The following is a 9,771-nucleotide window of genomic DNA, read 5'->3' as shown; positions in this document are numbered from 1 at the left end:
ACAATTATCCAAGTAAGCCATTCCGCATTGTTTTTTTTCTTGGACTCGGATGTTACGCAGGTAGCTATAATCTCCCACGTGGTAAGGTCAATTGCTGCTGTAACCATAAATGCACGACTGACTTCTGTTGTTGATTTCATTTGTTTGTTATTTCCTTCGATGTTTCTCATTCTAACACTTTTCATCGTATTGCACAGGGACGAAAGCTTGACACACGTGTCTAAGGAAACCACTTTGGTATAAGGGACTGTTCTTATTCCCTACTTTTTGTCTAATGAACAATTATCCAAGTAAGCCATTCCACATTGTTTTTTTTTCTTGGACTCGGATGTCACGCAGGTAGCTATAATCTCTCACGTGGTAAGCTCTATTGCTGCTGTAACCACAAATGCACGACTGACTTCTAATGTTGATTTCATTTGTTTGTTTTTTCCTTCTATGTTTCTCATTCTAACACTTTTCATCGTATTGCACAGGGACGAAAGCTTGACACACGTGTCTAAGGAAATTACTTTGGTATGAGGGACTGTTTTTATTCCTTTCTTTTTGTTTAATGAACAATTATCCAAGTAAGCCATTACACATTGTTGATTTTCTTGGACTCGGATGTAACGCAGGTAGCTATAATCTCCCACGTTGTAAGGTCAATTGCTGCTGTAACCACAAATGCACGACTGACTTCTGTTGTTAATTTCATTTGTTTGTAATTTCCTTCTATGTTTCTCATTCTAACACTTTTCATCGTATGCACAGGGACGAAAGCTTGACACACGTGTCTAAGGAAACCACTTTGGTATAAGGGACTGTTCTTATTCCCTTCTTTTTGTTTAATCAACAATTATCCAAGTGGGCCATTCCACATTGTTGATTTTCTTGGACTCGGATGTCACGCAGGTAGCTATAATCTCCCACGTGGTAAGGTCAATTGCTGCTGTAACCACAAATGCAAGATCGACTTCTGTTGTTGATTTCATTCGTTTGTAATTTCCTTCAATGTTTCTCATTCTAACACTTTTCATAGTATTGCACAGGGACGAAAGCTTGACACACGTGTCTAAGGAAACCACTTTGGTATGAGGAACTGTTCTTATTCCCTTCTTTCTGTTTAATGAACAATTATCCAAGTAAGCCATTCCACATTGTTTTTTTTCTTGGAAAAGTGTTAGAATGAGAAACATAGAAGGAAATAACAAACAAATGAAATCAACAACAGAAGTCAGTCGTGCATTTGTAGTTACAGCAGCAATTGACCTTACCACGTAGGAGATTATAGCTACCTGCGTGACATCCGAGTCCAAGAAAATCAACAATGTGTAATGGCTTACTTGGATAATTGTTCATTAAACAAAAAGAAAGGAATAAAAACAGTCCCTCATACCAAAGTAATTTCCTTAGACACGTGTGTCAAGCTTTCGTCCCTGTGCAATACGATGAAAAGTGTTAGAATGAGAAACATAGAAGGAAAAAACAAACAAATGAAATCAACATTAGAAGTCAGTCGTGCATTTGTGGTTACAGCAGCAATAGAGCTTACCACGTGAGAGATTATAGCTACCTGCGTGACATCCGAGTCCAAGAAAAAAGAACAATGTGGAATGGCTTACTTGGATAATTGTTCATTAGACAAAAAGTAGGGAATAAGAACAGTCCCTTATACCAAAGTGGTTTCCTTAGACACGTGTGTCAAGCTTTCGTCCCTGTGCAATACGATGAAAAGTGTTAGAATGAGAAACATCGAAGGAAATAACAAACAAATGAAATCAACAACAGAAGTCAGTCGTGCATTTATGGTTACAGCAGCAATTGACCTTACCACGTGGGAGATTATAGCTACCTGCGTAACATCCGAGTCCAAGAAAAAAAACAATGTGGAATGGCTTACTTGGATAATTGTTCATTAAACAGAAAGAAGGGAATAAGAACAGTTCCTCATACCAAAGTGGTTTCCTTAGACACGTGTGTCAAGCTTTCGTCCCTGTGCAATACTATGAAAAGTGTTAGAATGAGAAACATTGAAGGAAATTACAAACGAATGAAATCAACAACAGAAGTCGATCTTGCATTTGTGGTTACAGCAGCAATTGACCTTACCACGTGGGAGATTATAGCTACCTGCGTGACATCCGAGTCCAAGAAAATCAACAATGTGGAATGGCCCACTTGGATAATTGTTGATTAAACAAAAAGAAGGGAATAAGAACAGTCCCTTATACCAAAGTGGTTTCCTTAGACACGTGTGTCAAGCTTTCGTCCCTGTGCATACGATGAAAAGTGTTAGAATGAGAAACATAGAAGGAAATTACAAACAAATGAAATTAACAACAGAAGTCAGTCGTGCATTTGTGGTTACAGCAGCAATTGACCTTACCACGTGGGAGATTATAGCTACCTGCGTTACATCCGAGTCCAAGAAAATCAACAATGTGTAATGGCTTACTTGGATAATTGTTCATTAAACAAAAAGAAAGGAATAAAAACAGTCCCTCATACCAAAGTAATTTCCATAGACACGTGTGTCAAGCTTTCGTCCCTGTGCAATACGATGAAAAGTGTTAGAATGAGAAACATAGAAGGAAAAAACAAACAAATGAAATCAACATTAGAAGTCAGTCGTGCATTTGTGGTTACAGCAGCAATAGAGCTTACCACGTGAGAGATTATAGCTACCTGCGTGACATCCGAGTCCAAGAAAAAAAAACAATGTGGAATGGCTTACTTGGATAATTGTTGATTAAACAAAAAAAAAGGGAATAAGAACAGTCCCTTATACCAAAGTGGTTTCCTTAGACACTTGTGTCAAGCTTTCGTCCCTGTGCAATACGATGAAAAGTGTTAGAATGAGAAACATTGAAGGAAATTACAAACGAATGAAATCAACAACAGAAGTCAGTCGTGCATTTGAGGTTACAGCAGCAATTGACCTTACCATGTGGGAGATTATAGCTACCTGCAAGACATCCGAGTCCAAGAAAATCAACAATGTGGAATGGCCTACTTGGATAATTGTTGATTAAACAAAAAAAAAGGGAATAAGAACAGTCCCTTATACCAAAGTGGTTTCCTTAGACACGTGTGTCAAGCTTTCGTCCCTGTGCAATACGATGAAAAGTGTTAGAATGAGAAACATCGAAGGAAATAACAAACAAATGAAATCAACAACAGAAGTCAGTCGTGCATTTATGGTTACAGCAGCAATTGACCTTACCACGTGGGAGATTATAGCTACCTGCGTAACATCCGAGTCCAAGAAAAAAAACAATGCGGAATGGCTTACTTGGATAATTGTTGATTAAACAAAAAAAAAGGGAATAAGAACAGTCCCTTATACCAAAGTGGTTTCCTTAGACACTTGTGTCAAGCTTTCGTCCCTGTGCAATACGATGAAAAGTGTTAGAATGAGAAACATTGAAGGAAATTACAAACGAATGAAATCAACAACAGAAGTCAGTCGTGCATTTGAGGTTACAGCAGCAATTGACCTTACCATGTGGGAGATTATAGCTACCTGCAAGACATCCGAGTCCAAGAAAATCAACAATGTGGAATGGCCTACTTGGATAATTGTTGATTAAACAAAAAAAAAGGGAATAAGAACAGTCCCTTATACCAAAGTGGTTTCCTTAGACACGTGTGTCAAGCTTTCATCCCTGTGCAATACGATGAAAAGTGTTAGAATGAGAAACATAGAAGGAAATAACAAACAAATGAAATCAACATTAGAAGTCAGTCGTGCATTTGTGGTTACAGCAGCAATAGACCTTACCACGTGAGAGATTATAGCTACCTGCGTGACATCCGAGTCCAAGAAAATCAACAATGTGGAATGGCTTACTTGGATAATTGTTCATTAGACAAAAAGTAGGGAAGAATAATAATTGTTCATTGTACATAAAGAAGGGAATAAGAACAGTCCTTTAAACCAAAGTGGTTTCCTTTGACACGTGTGGTAAGCTTTCGTCTCTCAGCAATACGATGAAAAGTGTTAGAATGAGAAACATTGAAGAAAATAACATACAAATGGAATCAACAACAGAAGTCAGCCGTCCAATTGTGGTTACAGCAGCAATTGACCTTACCACGTGGGAAATTATAGTTACCTGCGTGTCATCTGAGTCCAAGAAAATCAACAATGTGGAATGGCTTACTTGGATAATTGTTCATTAAACAAAAAGAAGGAAATAAGAACAGTCCCTTAAACCAAAGTGGTTTCCTTTGACACGTGTGGTAAGCTTTCGTCTCTCAGCAATACGATGAAAAGTGTTAGAATGAGAAACATTGAAGGAAATTACAAACGAATGGAATCAACAACAGAAGTCAGTCGTGCATTTGTGGTTACAGCAGCAATTGACCTTACCACGTGGGAGATTATAGCTACCTGCGTAACATCCGAGTTCAAGAAAAAAAACAATGTGGAATGGCTTACTTGGATAATTGTTGATTAAACAAAAAAAAAGGGAATAAGAACAGTCCCTTATACCAAAGTGGTTTCCTTAGACACGTGTGTCAAGCTTTCGTCCCTGTGCAATACGATGAAAAGTGTAAGAATGAGAAACATTGAAGGAAATTACAAACGAATGAAATCAACAACAGAAGTCAGTCGTGCATTTGTGGTTACAGCAGCAATTGACCTTACCACGTGGGAGATTATAGCTACCTGCAAGACATCCGAGTCCAAGAAAATCAACAATGTGGAATGGCCTACTTGGATAATTGTTGATTTAACAAAAAAAAAGGGAATAAGAACAGTCCCTTATACCAAAGTGGTTTCCTTAGACACGTGTGTCAAGCTTTCATCCCTGTGCAATACGATGAAAAGTGTTAGAATGAGAAACATAGAAGGAAATAACAAACAAATGAAATCAACAACAGAAGTCAGTCGTGCATTTGTGGTTACAGCAGCAATTGACCTTACCACGTAGGAGATTATAGCTACCTGGGTGACATCCGAGTCCAAGAAAATCAACAATGTGGAATGGCTTACTTGGATAATTGTTCATTAAACAAAAAGAAGGGAATAAGAACAGTCCCTTATACCAAAGTGGTTTCCTTAGACACGTGTGTCAAGCTTTCGTCCCTGTGCAATACGATGAAAAGTGTTAGAATGAGAAACATAGAAGGAAAAAACAAACAAATGAAATCAACATTAGAAGTCAGTCGTGCATTTGTGGTTACAGCAGCAATAGAGCTTACCACGTGAGATTATAGCTACCTGCGTAACATCCGAGTCCAAGAAAAAAAACAATGTGGAATGGCTTACTTGGATAATTGTTCATTAAACAGAATGAAGGGAATAAGAACAGTTCCTCATACCAAAGTGGTTTCCTTAGACACGTGTGTCAAGCTTTCGTCCCTGTGCAATACGATGAAAAGTGTTAGAATGAGAAACATTGAAGAAAATAACATACAAATGGAATCAACAACAGAAGTCAGCCGTCCAATTGTGGTTACAGCAGCAATTGACCTTACCACGTGGGAAATTATAGTTACCTGCGTGTCATCCGAGTCCAAGAAAATCAACAATGTGGAATGGCCCACTTGGATAATTGTTGATTAAACAAAAAGAAGGGAATAAGAACAGTCCCTTTTACCAAAGTGGTTTCCTTAGACACGTGTGTCAAGCTTTCGTCCCTGTGCAATACGATGAAAAGTGTTAGAATGAGAAACATAGAAGGAAAAAACAAACAAATGAAATCAACATTAGAAGTCAGTCGTGCATTTGTGGTTACAGCAGCAATAGAGCTTACCACGTGAGAGATTATAGCTACCTGCGTGACATCCGAGTCCAAGAAAAAAAAACAATGTGGAATGGCTTACTTGGATAATTGTTCATTTGACAAAAAGTAGGGAATAAGAACAGTCCCTTATACCAAAGTGGATTCCTTAGACACGTGTGTCAAGCTTTCGTCCCTGTGCAATACGATGAAAAGTGTTAGAATGAGAAACATCGAAGGAAATAACAAACAAATGAAATCAACAACAGAAGTCAGTCGTGCATTTATGGTTACAGCAGCAATAGACCTTACCACGTGAGAGATTATAGCTACCTGCGTGACATCCGAGTCCAAGAAAATCAACAATGTGGAATGGCTTACTTGGATAATTGTTCATTAGACAAAAAGTAGGGAAGAATAATAATTGTTCATTGTACATAAAGAAGGGAATAAGAACAGTCCCTTAAACCAAAGTGGATTCCTTTGACACGTGTGGTAAGCTTTCGTCTCTCAGCAATACGATGAAAAGTGTTAGAATGAGAAACATTGAAGAAAATAACATACAAATGGAATCAACAACAGAAGTCAGCCGTCCAATTGTGGTTACAGCAGCAATTGACCTTACCACGTGGGAAATTATAGTTACCTGCGTGTCATCTGAGTCCAAGAAAATCAACAATGTGGAATGGCTTACTTGGATAATTGTTCATTAAACAAAAAGAAGGGAATAAGAACAGTCCCTTAAACCAAAGTGGTTTCCTTTGACACGTGTGGTAAGCTTTCGTCTCTCAGCAATACGATGAAAAGTGTTAGAATGAGAAACATTGAAGGAAATTACAAACGAATGGAATCAACAACAGAAGTCAGTCGTGCATTTGTGGTTACAGCAGCAATTGACCTTACCACGTGGGAGATTATAGCTACCTGCAAGACATCCGAGTCCAAGAAAATCAACAATGTGGAATGGCCTACTTGGATAATTGTTGATTTAACAAAAAAAAAAGGGAATAAGAACAGTCCCTTATACCAAAGTGGTTTCCTTAGACACGTGTGTCAAGCTTTCATCCCTGTGCAATAATCGTATTATGTTTCTCATTCTAACACTTTTCATCGGAAAAGTGTTAGAATGAGAAACATAGAAGGAAATAACAAACAAATGAAATCAACAACAGAAGTCAGTCGTGCATTTGTGGTTACAGCAGCAATTGACCTTACCACGTAGGAGATTATAGCTACCTGCGTGACATCCGAGTCCAAGAAAATCAACAATGTGTAATGGCTTACTTGGATAATTGTTCATTAAACAAAAAGAAAGGAATAAAAACAGTCCGTCATACCAAAGTAATTTCCTTAGACACGTGTGTCAAGCTTTCGTCCCTGTGCAATACGATGAAAAGTGTTAGAATGAGAAACATTGAAGGAAATAACAAACAAATGAAATCAACAACAGAAGTCAGTCGTGCATTTGTGGTTACAGCAGCAATTGACCTTACCACGTAGGAGATTATAGCTACCTGGGTGACATCCGAGTCCAAGAAAATCAACAATGTGGAATGGCTTACTTGGATAATTGTTCATTAAACAAAAAGAAGGGAATAAGAACAGTCCCTTATACCAAAGTGGTTTCCTTAGACACGTGTGTAAAGCTTTCGTCCCTGTGCAATACGATGAAAAGTGTTAGAATGAGAAACATAGAAGGAAAAAACAAACAAATGAAATCAACATTAGAAGTCAGTCGTGCATTTGTGGTTACAGCAGCAATAGAGCTTACCACGTGAGATTATAGCTACCTGCGTAACATCCGAGTCCAAGAAAAAAAACAATGTGGAATGGCTTACTTGGATAATTGTTCATTAAACAGAATGAAGGGAATAAGAACAGTTCCTCATACCAAAGTGGTTTCCTTAGACACGTGTGTCAAGCTTTCGTCCCTGTGCAATACGATGAAAAGTGTTAGAATGAGAAACATTGAAGAAAATAACATACAAATGGAATCAACAACAGAAGTCAGCCGTCCAATTGTGGTTACAGCAGCAATTGACCTTACCACGTGGGAAATTATAGTTACCTGCGTGTCATCCGAGTCCAAGAAAATCAACAATGTGGAATGGCCCACTTGGATAATTGTTGATTAAACAAAAAGAAGGGAATAAGAACAGTCCCTTTTACCAAAGTGGTTTCCTTAGACACGTGTGTCAAGCTTTCGTCCCTGTGCAATACGATGAAAAGTGTTAGAATGAGAAACATAGAAGGAAAAAACAAACAAATGAAATCAACATTAGAAGTCAGTCGTGCATTTGTGGTTACAGCAGCAATAGAGCTTACCACGTGAGAGATTATAGCTACCTGCGTGACATCCGAGTCCAAGAAAAAAAAACAATGTGGAATGGCTTACTTGGATAATTGTTCATTAGACAAAAAGTAGGGAATAAGAACAGTCCCTTATACCAAAGTGGATTCCTTAGACACGTGTGTCAAGCTTTCGTCCCTGTGCAATACGATGAAAAGTGTTAGAATGAGAAACATCGAAGGAAATAACAAACAAATGAAATCAACAACAGAAGTCAGTCGTGCATTTATGGTTACAGCAGCAATAGACCTTACCACGTGAGAGATTATAGCTACCTGCGTGACATCCGAGTCCAAGAAAATCAACAATGTGGAATGGCTTACTTGGATAATTGTTCATTAGACAAAAAGTAGGGAAGAATAATAATTGTTCATTGTACATAAAGAAGGGAATAAGAACAGTCCCTTAAACCAAAGTGGATTCCTTTGACACGTGTGGTAAGCTTTCGTCTCTCAGCAATACGATGAAAAGTGTTAGAATGAGAAACATTGAAGAAAATAACATACAAATGGAATCAACAACAGAAGTCAGCCGTCCAATTGTGGTTACAGCAGCAATTGACCTTACCACGTGGGAAATTATAGTTACCTGCGTGTCATCTGAGTCCAAGAAAATCAACAATGTGGAATGGCTTACTTGGATAATTGTTCATTAAACAAAAAGAAGGGAATAAGAACAGTCCCTTAAACCAAAGTGGTTTCCTTTGACACGTGTGGTAAGCTTTCGTCTCTCAGCAATACGATGAAAAGTGTTAGAATGAGAAACATTGAAGGAAATTACAAACGAATGGAATCAACAACAGAAGTCAGTCGTGCATTTGTGGTTACAGCAGCAATTGACCTTACCACGTGGGAGATTATAGCTACCTGCAAGACATCCGAGTCCAAGAAAATCAACAATGTGGAATGGCCTACTTGGATAATTGTTGATTTAACAAAAAAAAAAGGGAATAAGAACAGTCCCTTATACCAAAGTGGTTTCCTTAGACACGTGTGTCAAGCTTTCATCCCTGTGCAATAATCGTATTATGTTTCTCATTCTAACACTTTTCATCGGAAAAGTGTTAGAATGAGAAACATAGAAGGAAATAACAAACAAATGAAATCAACAACAGAAGTCAGTCGTGCATTTGTGGTTACAGCAGCAATTGACCTTACCACGTAGGAGATTATAGCTACCTGCGTCACATCCGAGTCCAAGAAAATCAACAATGTGTAATGGCTTACTTGGATAATTGTTCATTAAACAAAAAGAAAGGAATAAAAACAGTCCCTCATACCAAAGTAATTTCCTTAGACACGTGTGTCAAGCTTTCGTCCCTGTGCAATACGATGAAAAGTGTTAGAATGAGAAACATAGAAGGAAAAAACAAACAAATGAAATCAACATTAGAAGTCAGTCGTGCATTTGTGGTTACAGCAGCAATAGAGCTTACCACGTGAGAGATTATAGCTACCTGCGTGACATCCGAGTCCAAGAAAAAAGAACAATGTGGAATGGCTTACTTGGATAATTGTTCATTAGACAAAAAGTAGGGAATAAGAACAGTCCCTTATACCAAAGTGGTTTCCTTAGACACGTGTGTCAAGCTTTCGTCCCTGTGCAATACGATGAAAAGTGTTAGAATGAGAAACATCGAAGGAAATAACAAACAAATGAAATCAACAACAGAAGTCAGTCGTGCATTTATGGTTACAGCAGCAATTGACC

The sequence above is a fragment of the Harmonia axyridis genome, chromosome 3 (assembly GCF_914767665.1).
Source record: "Harmonia axyridis chromosome 3, icHarAxyr1.1, whole genome shotgun sequence".
NCBI lineage: Eukaryota > Metazoa > Arthropoda > Insecta > Coleoptera > Coccinellidae > Harmonia > Harmonia axyridis.
The sequence above is the reverse complement of the archived record's forward strand: the minus strand, read 5'-3'. Positions refer to the sequence as shown.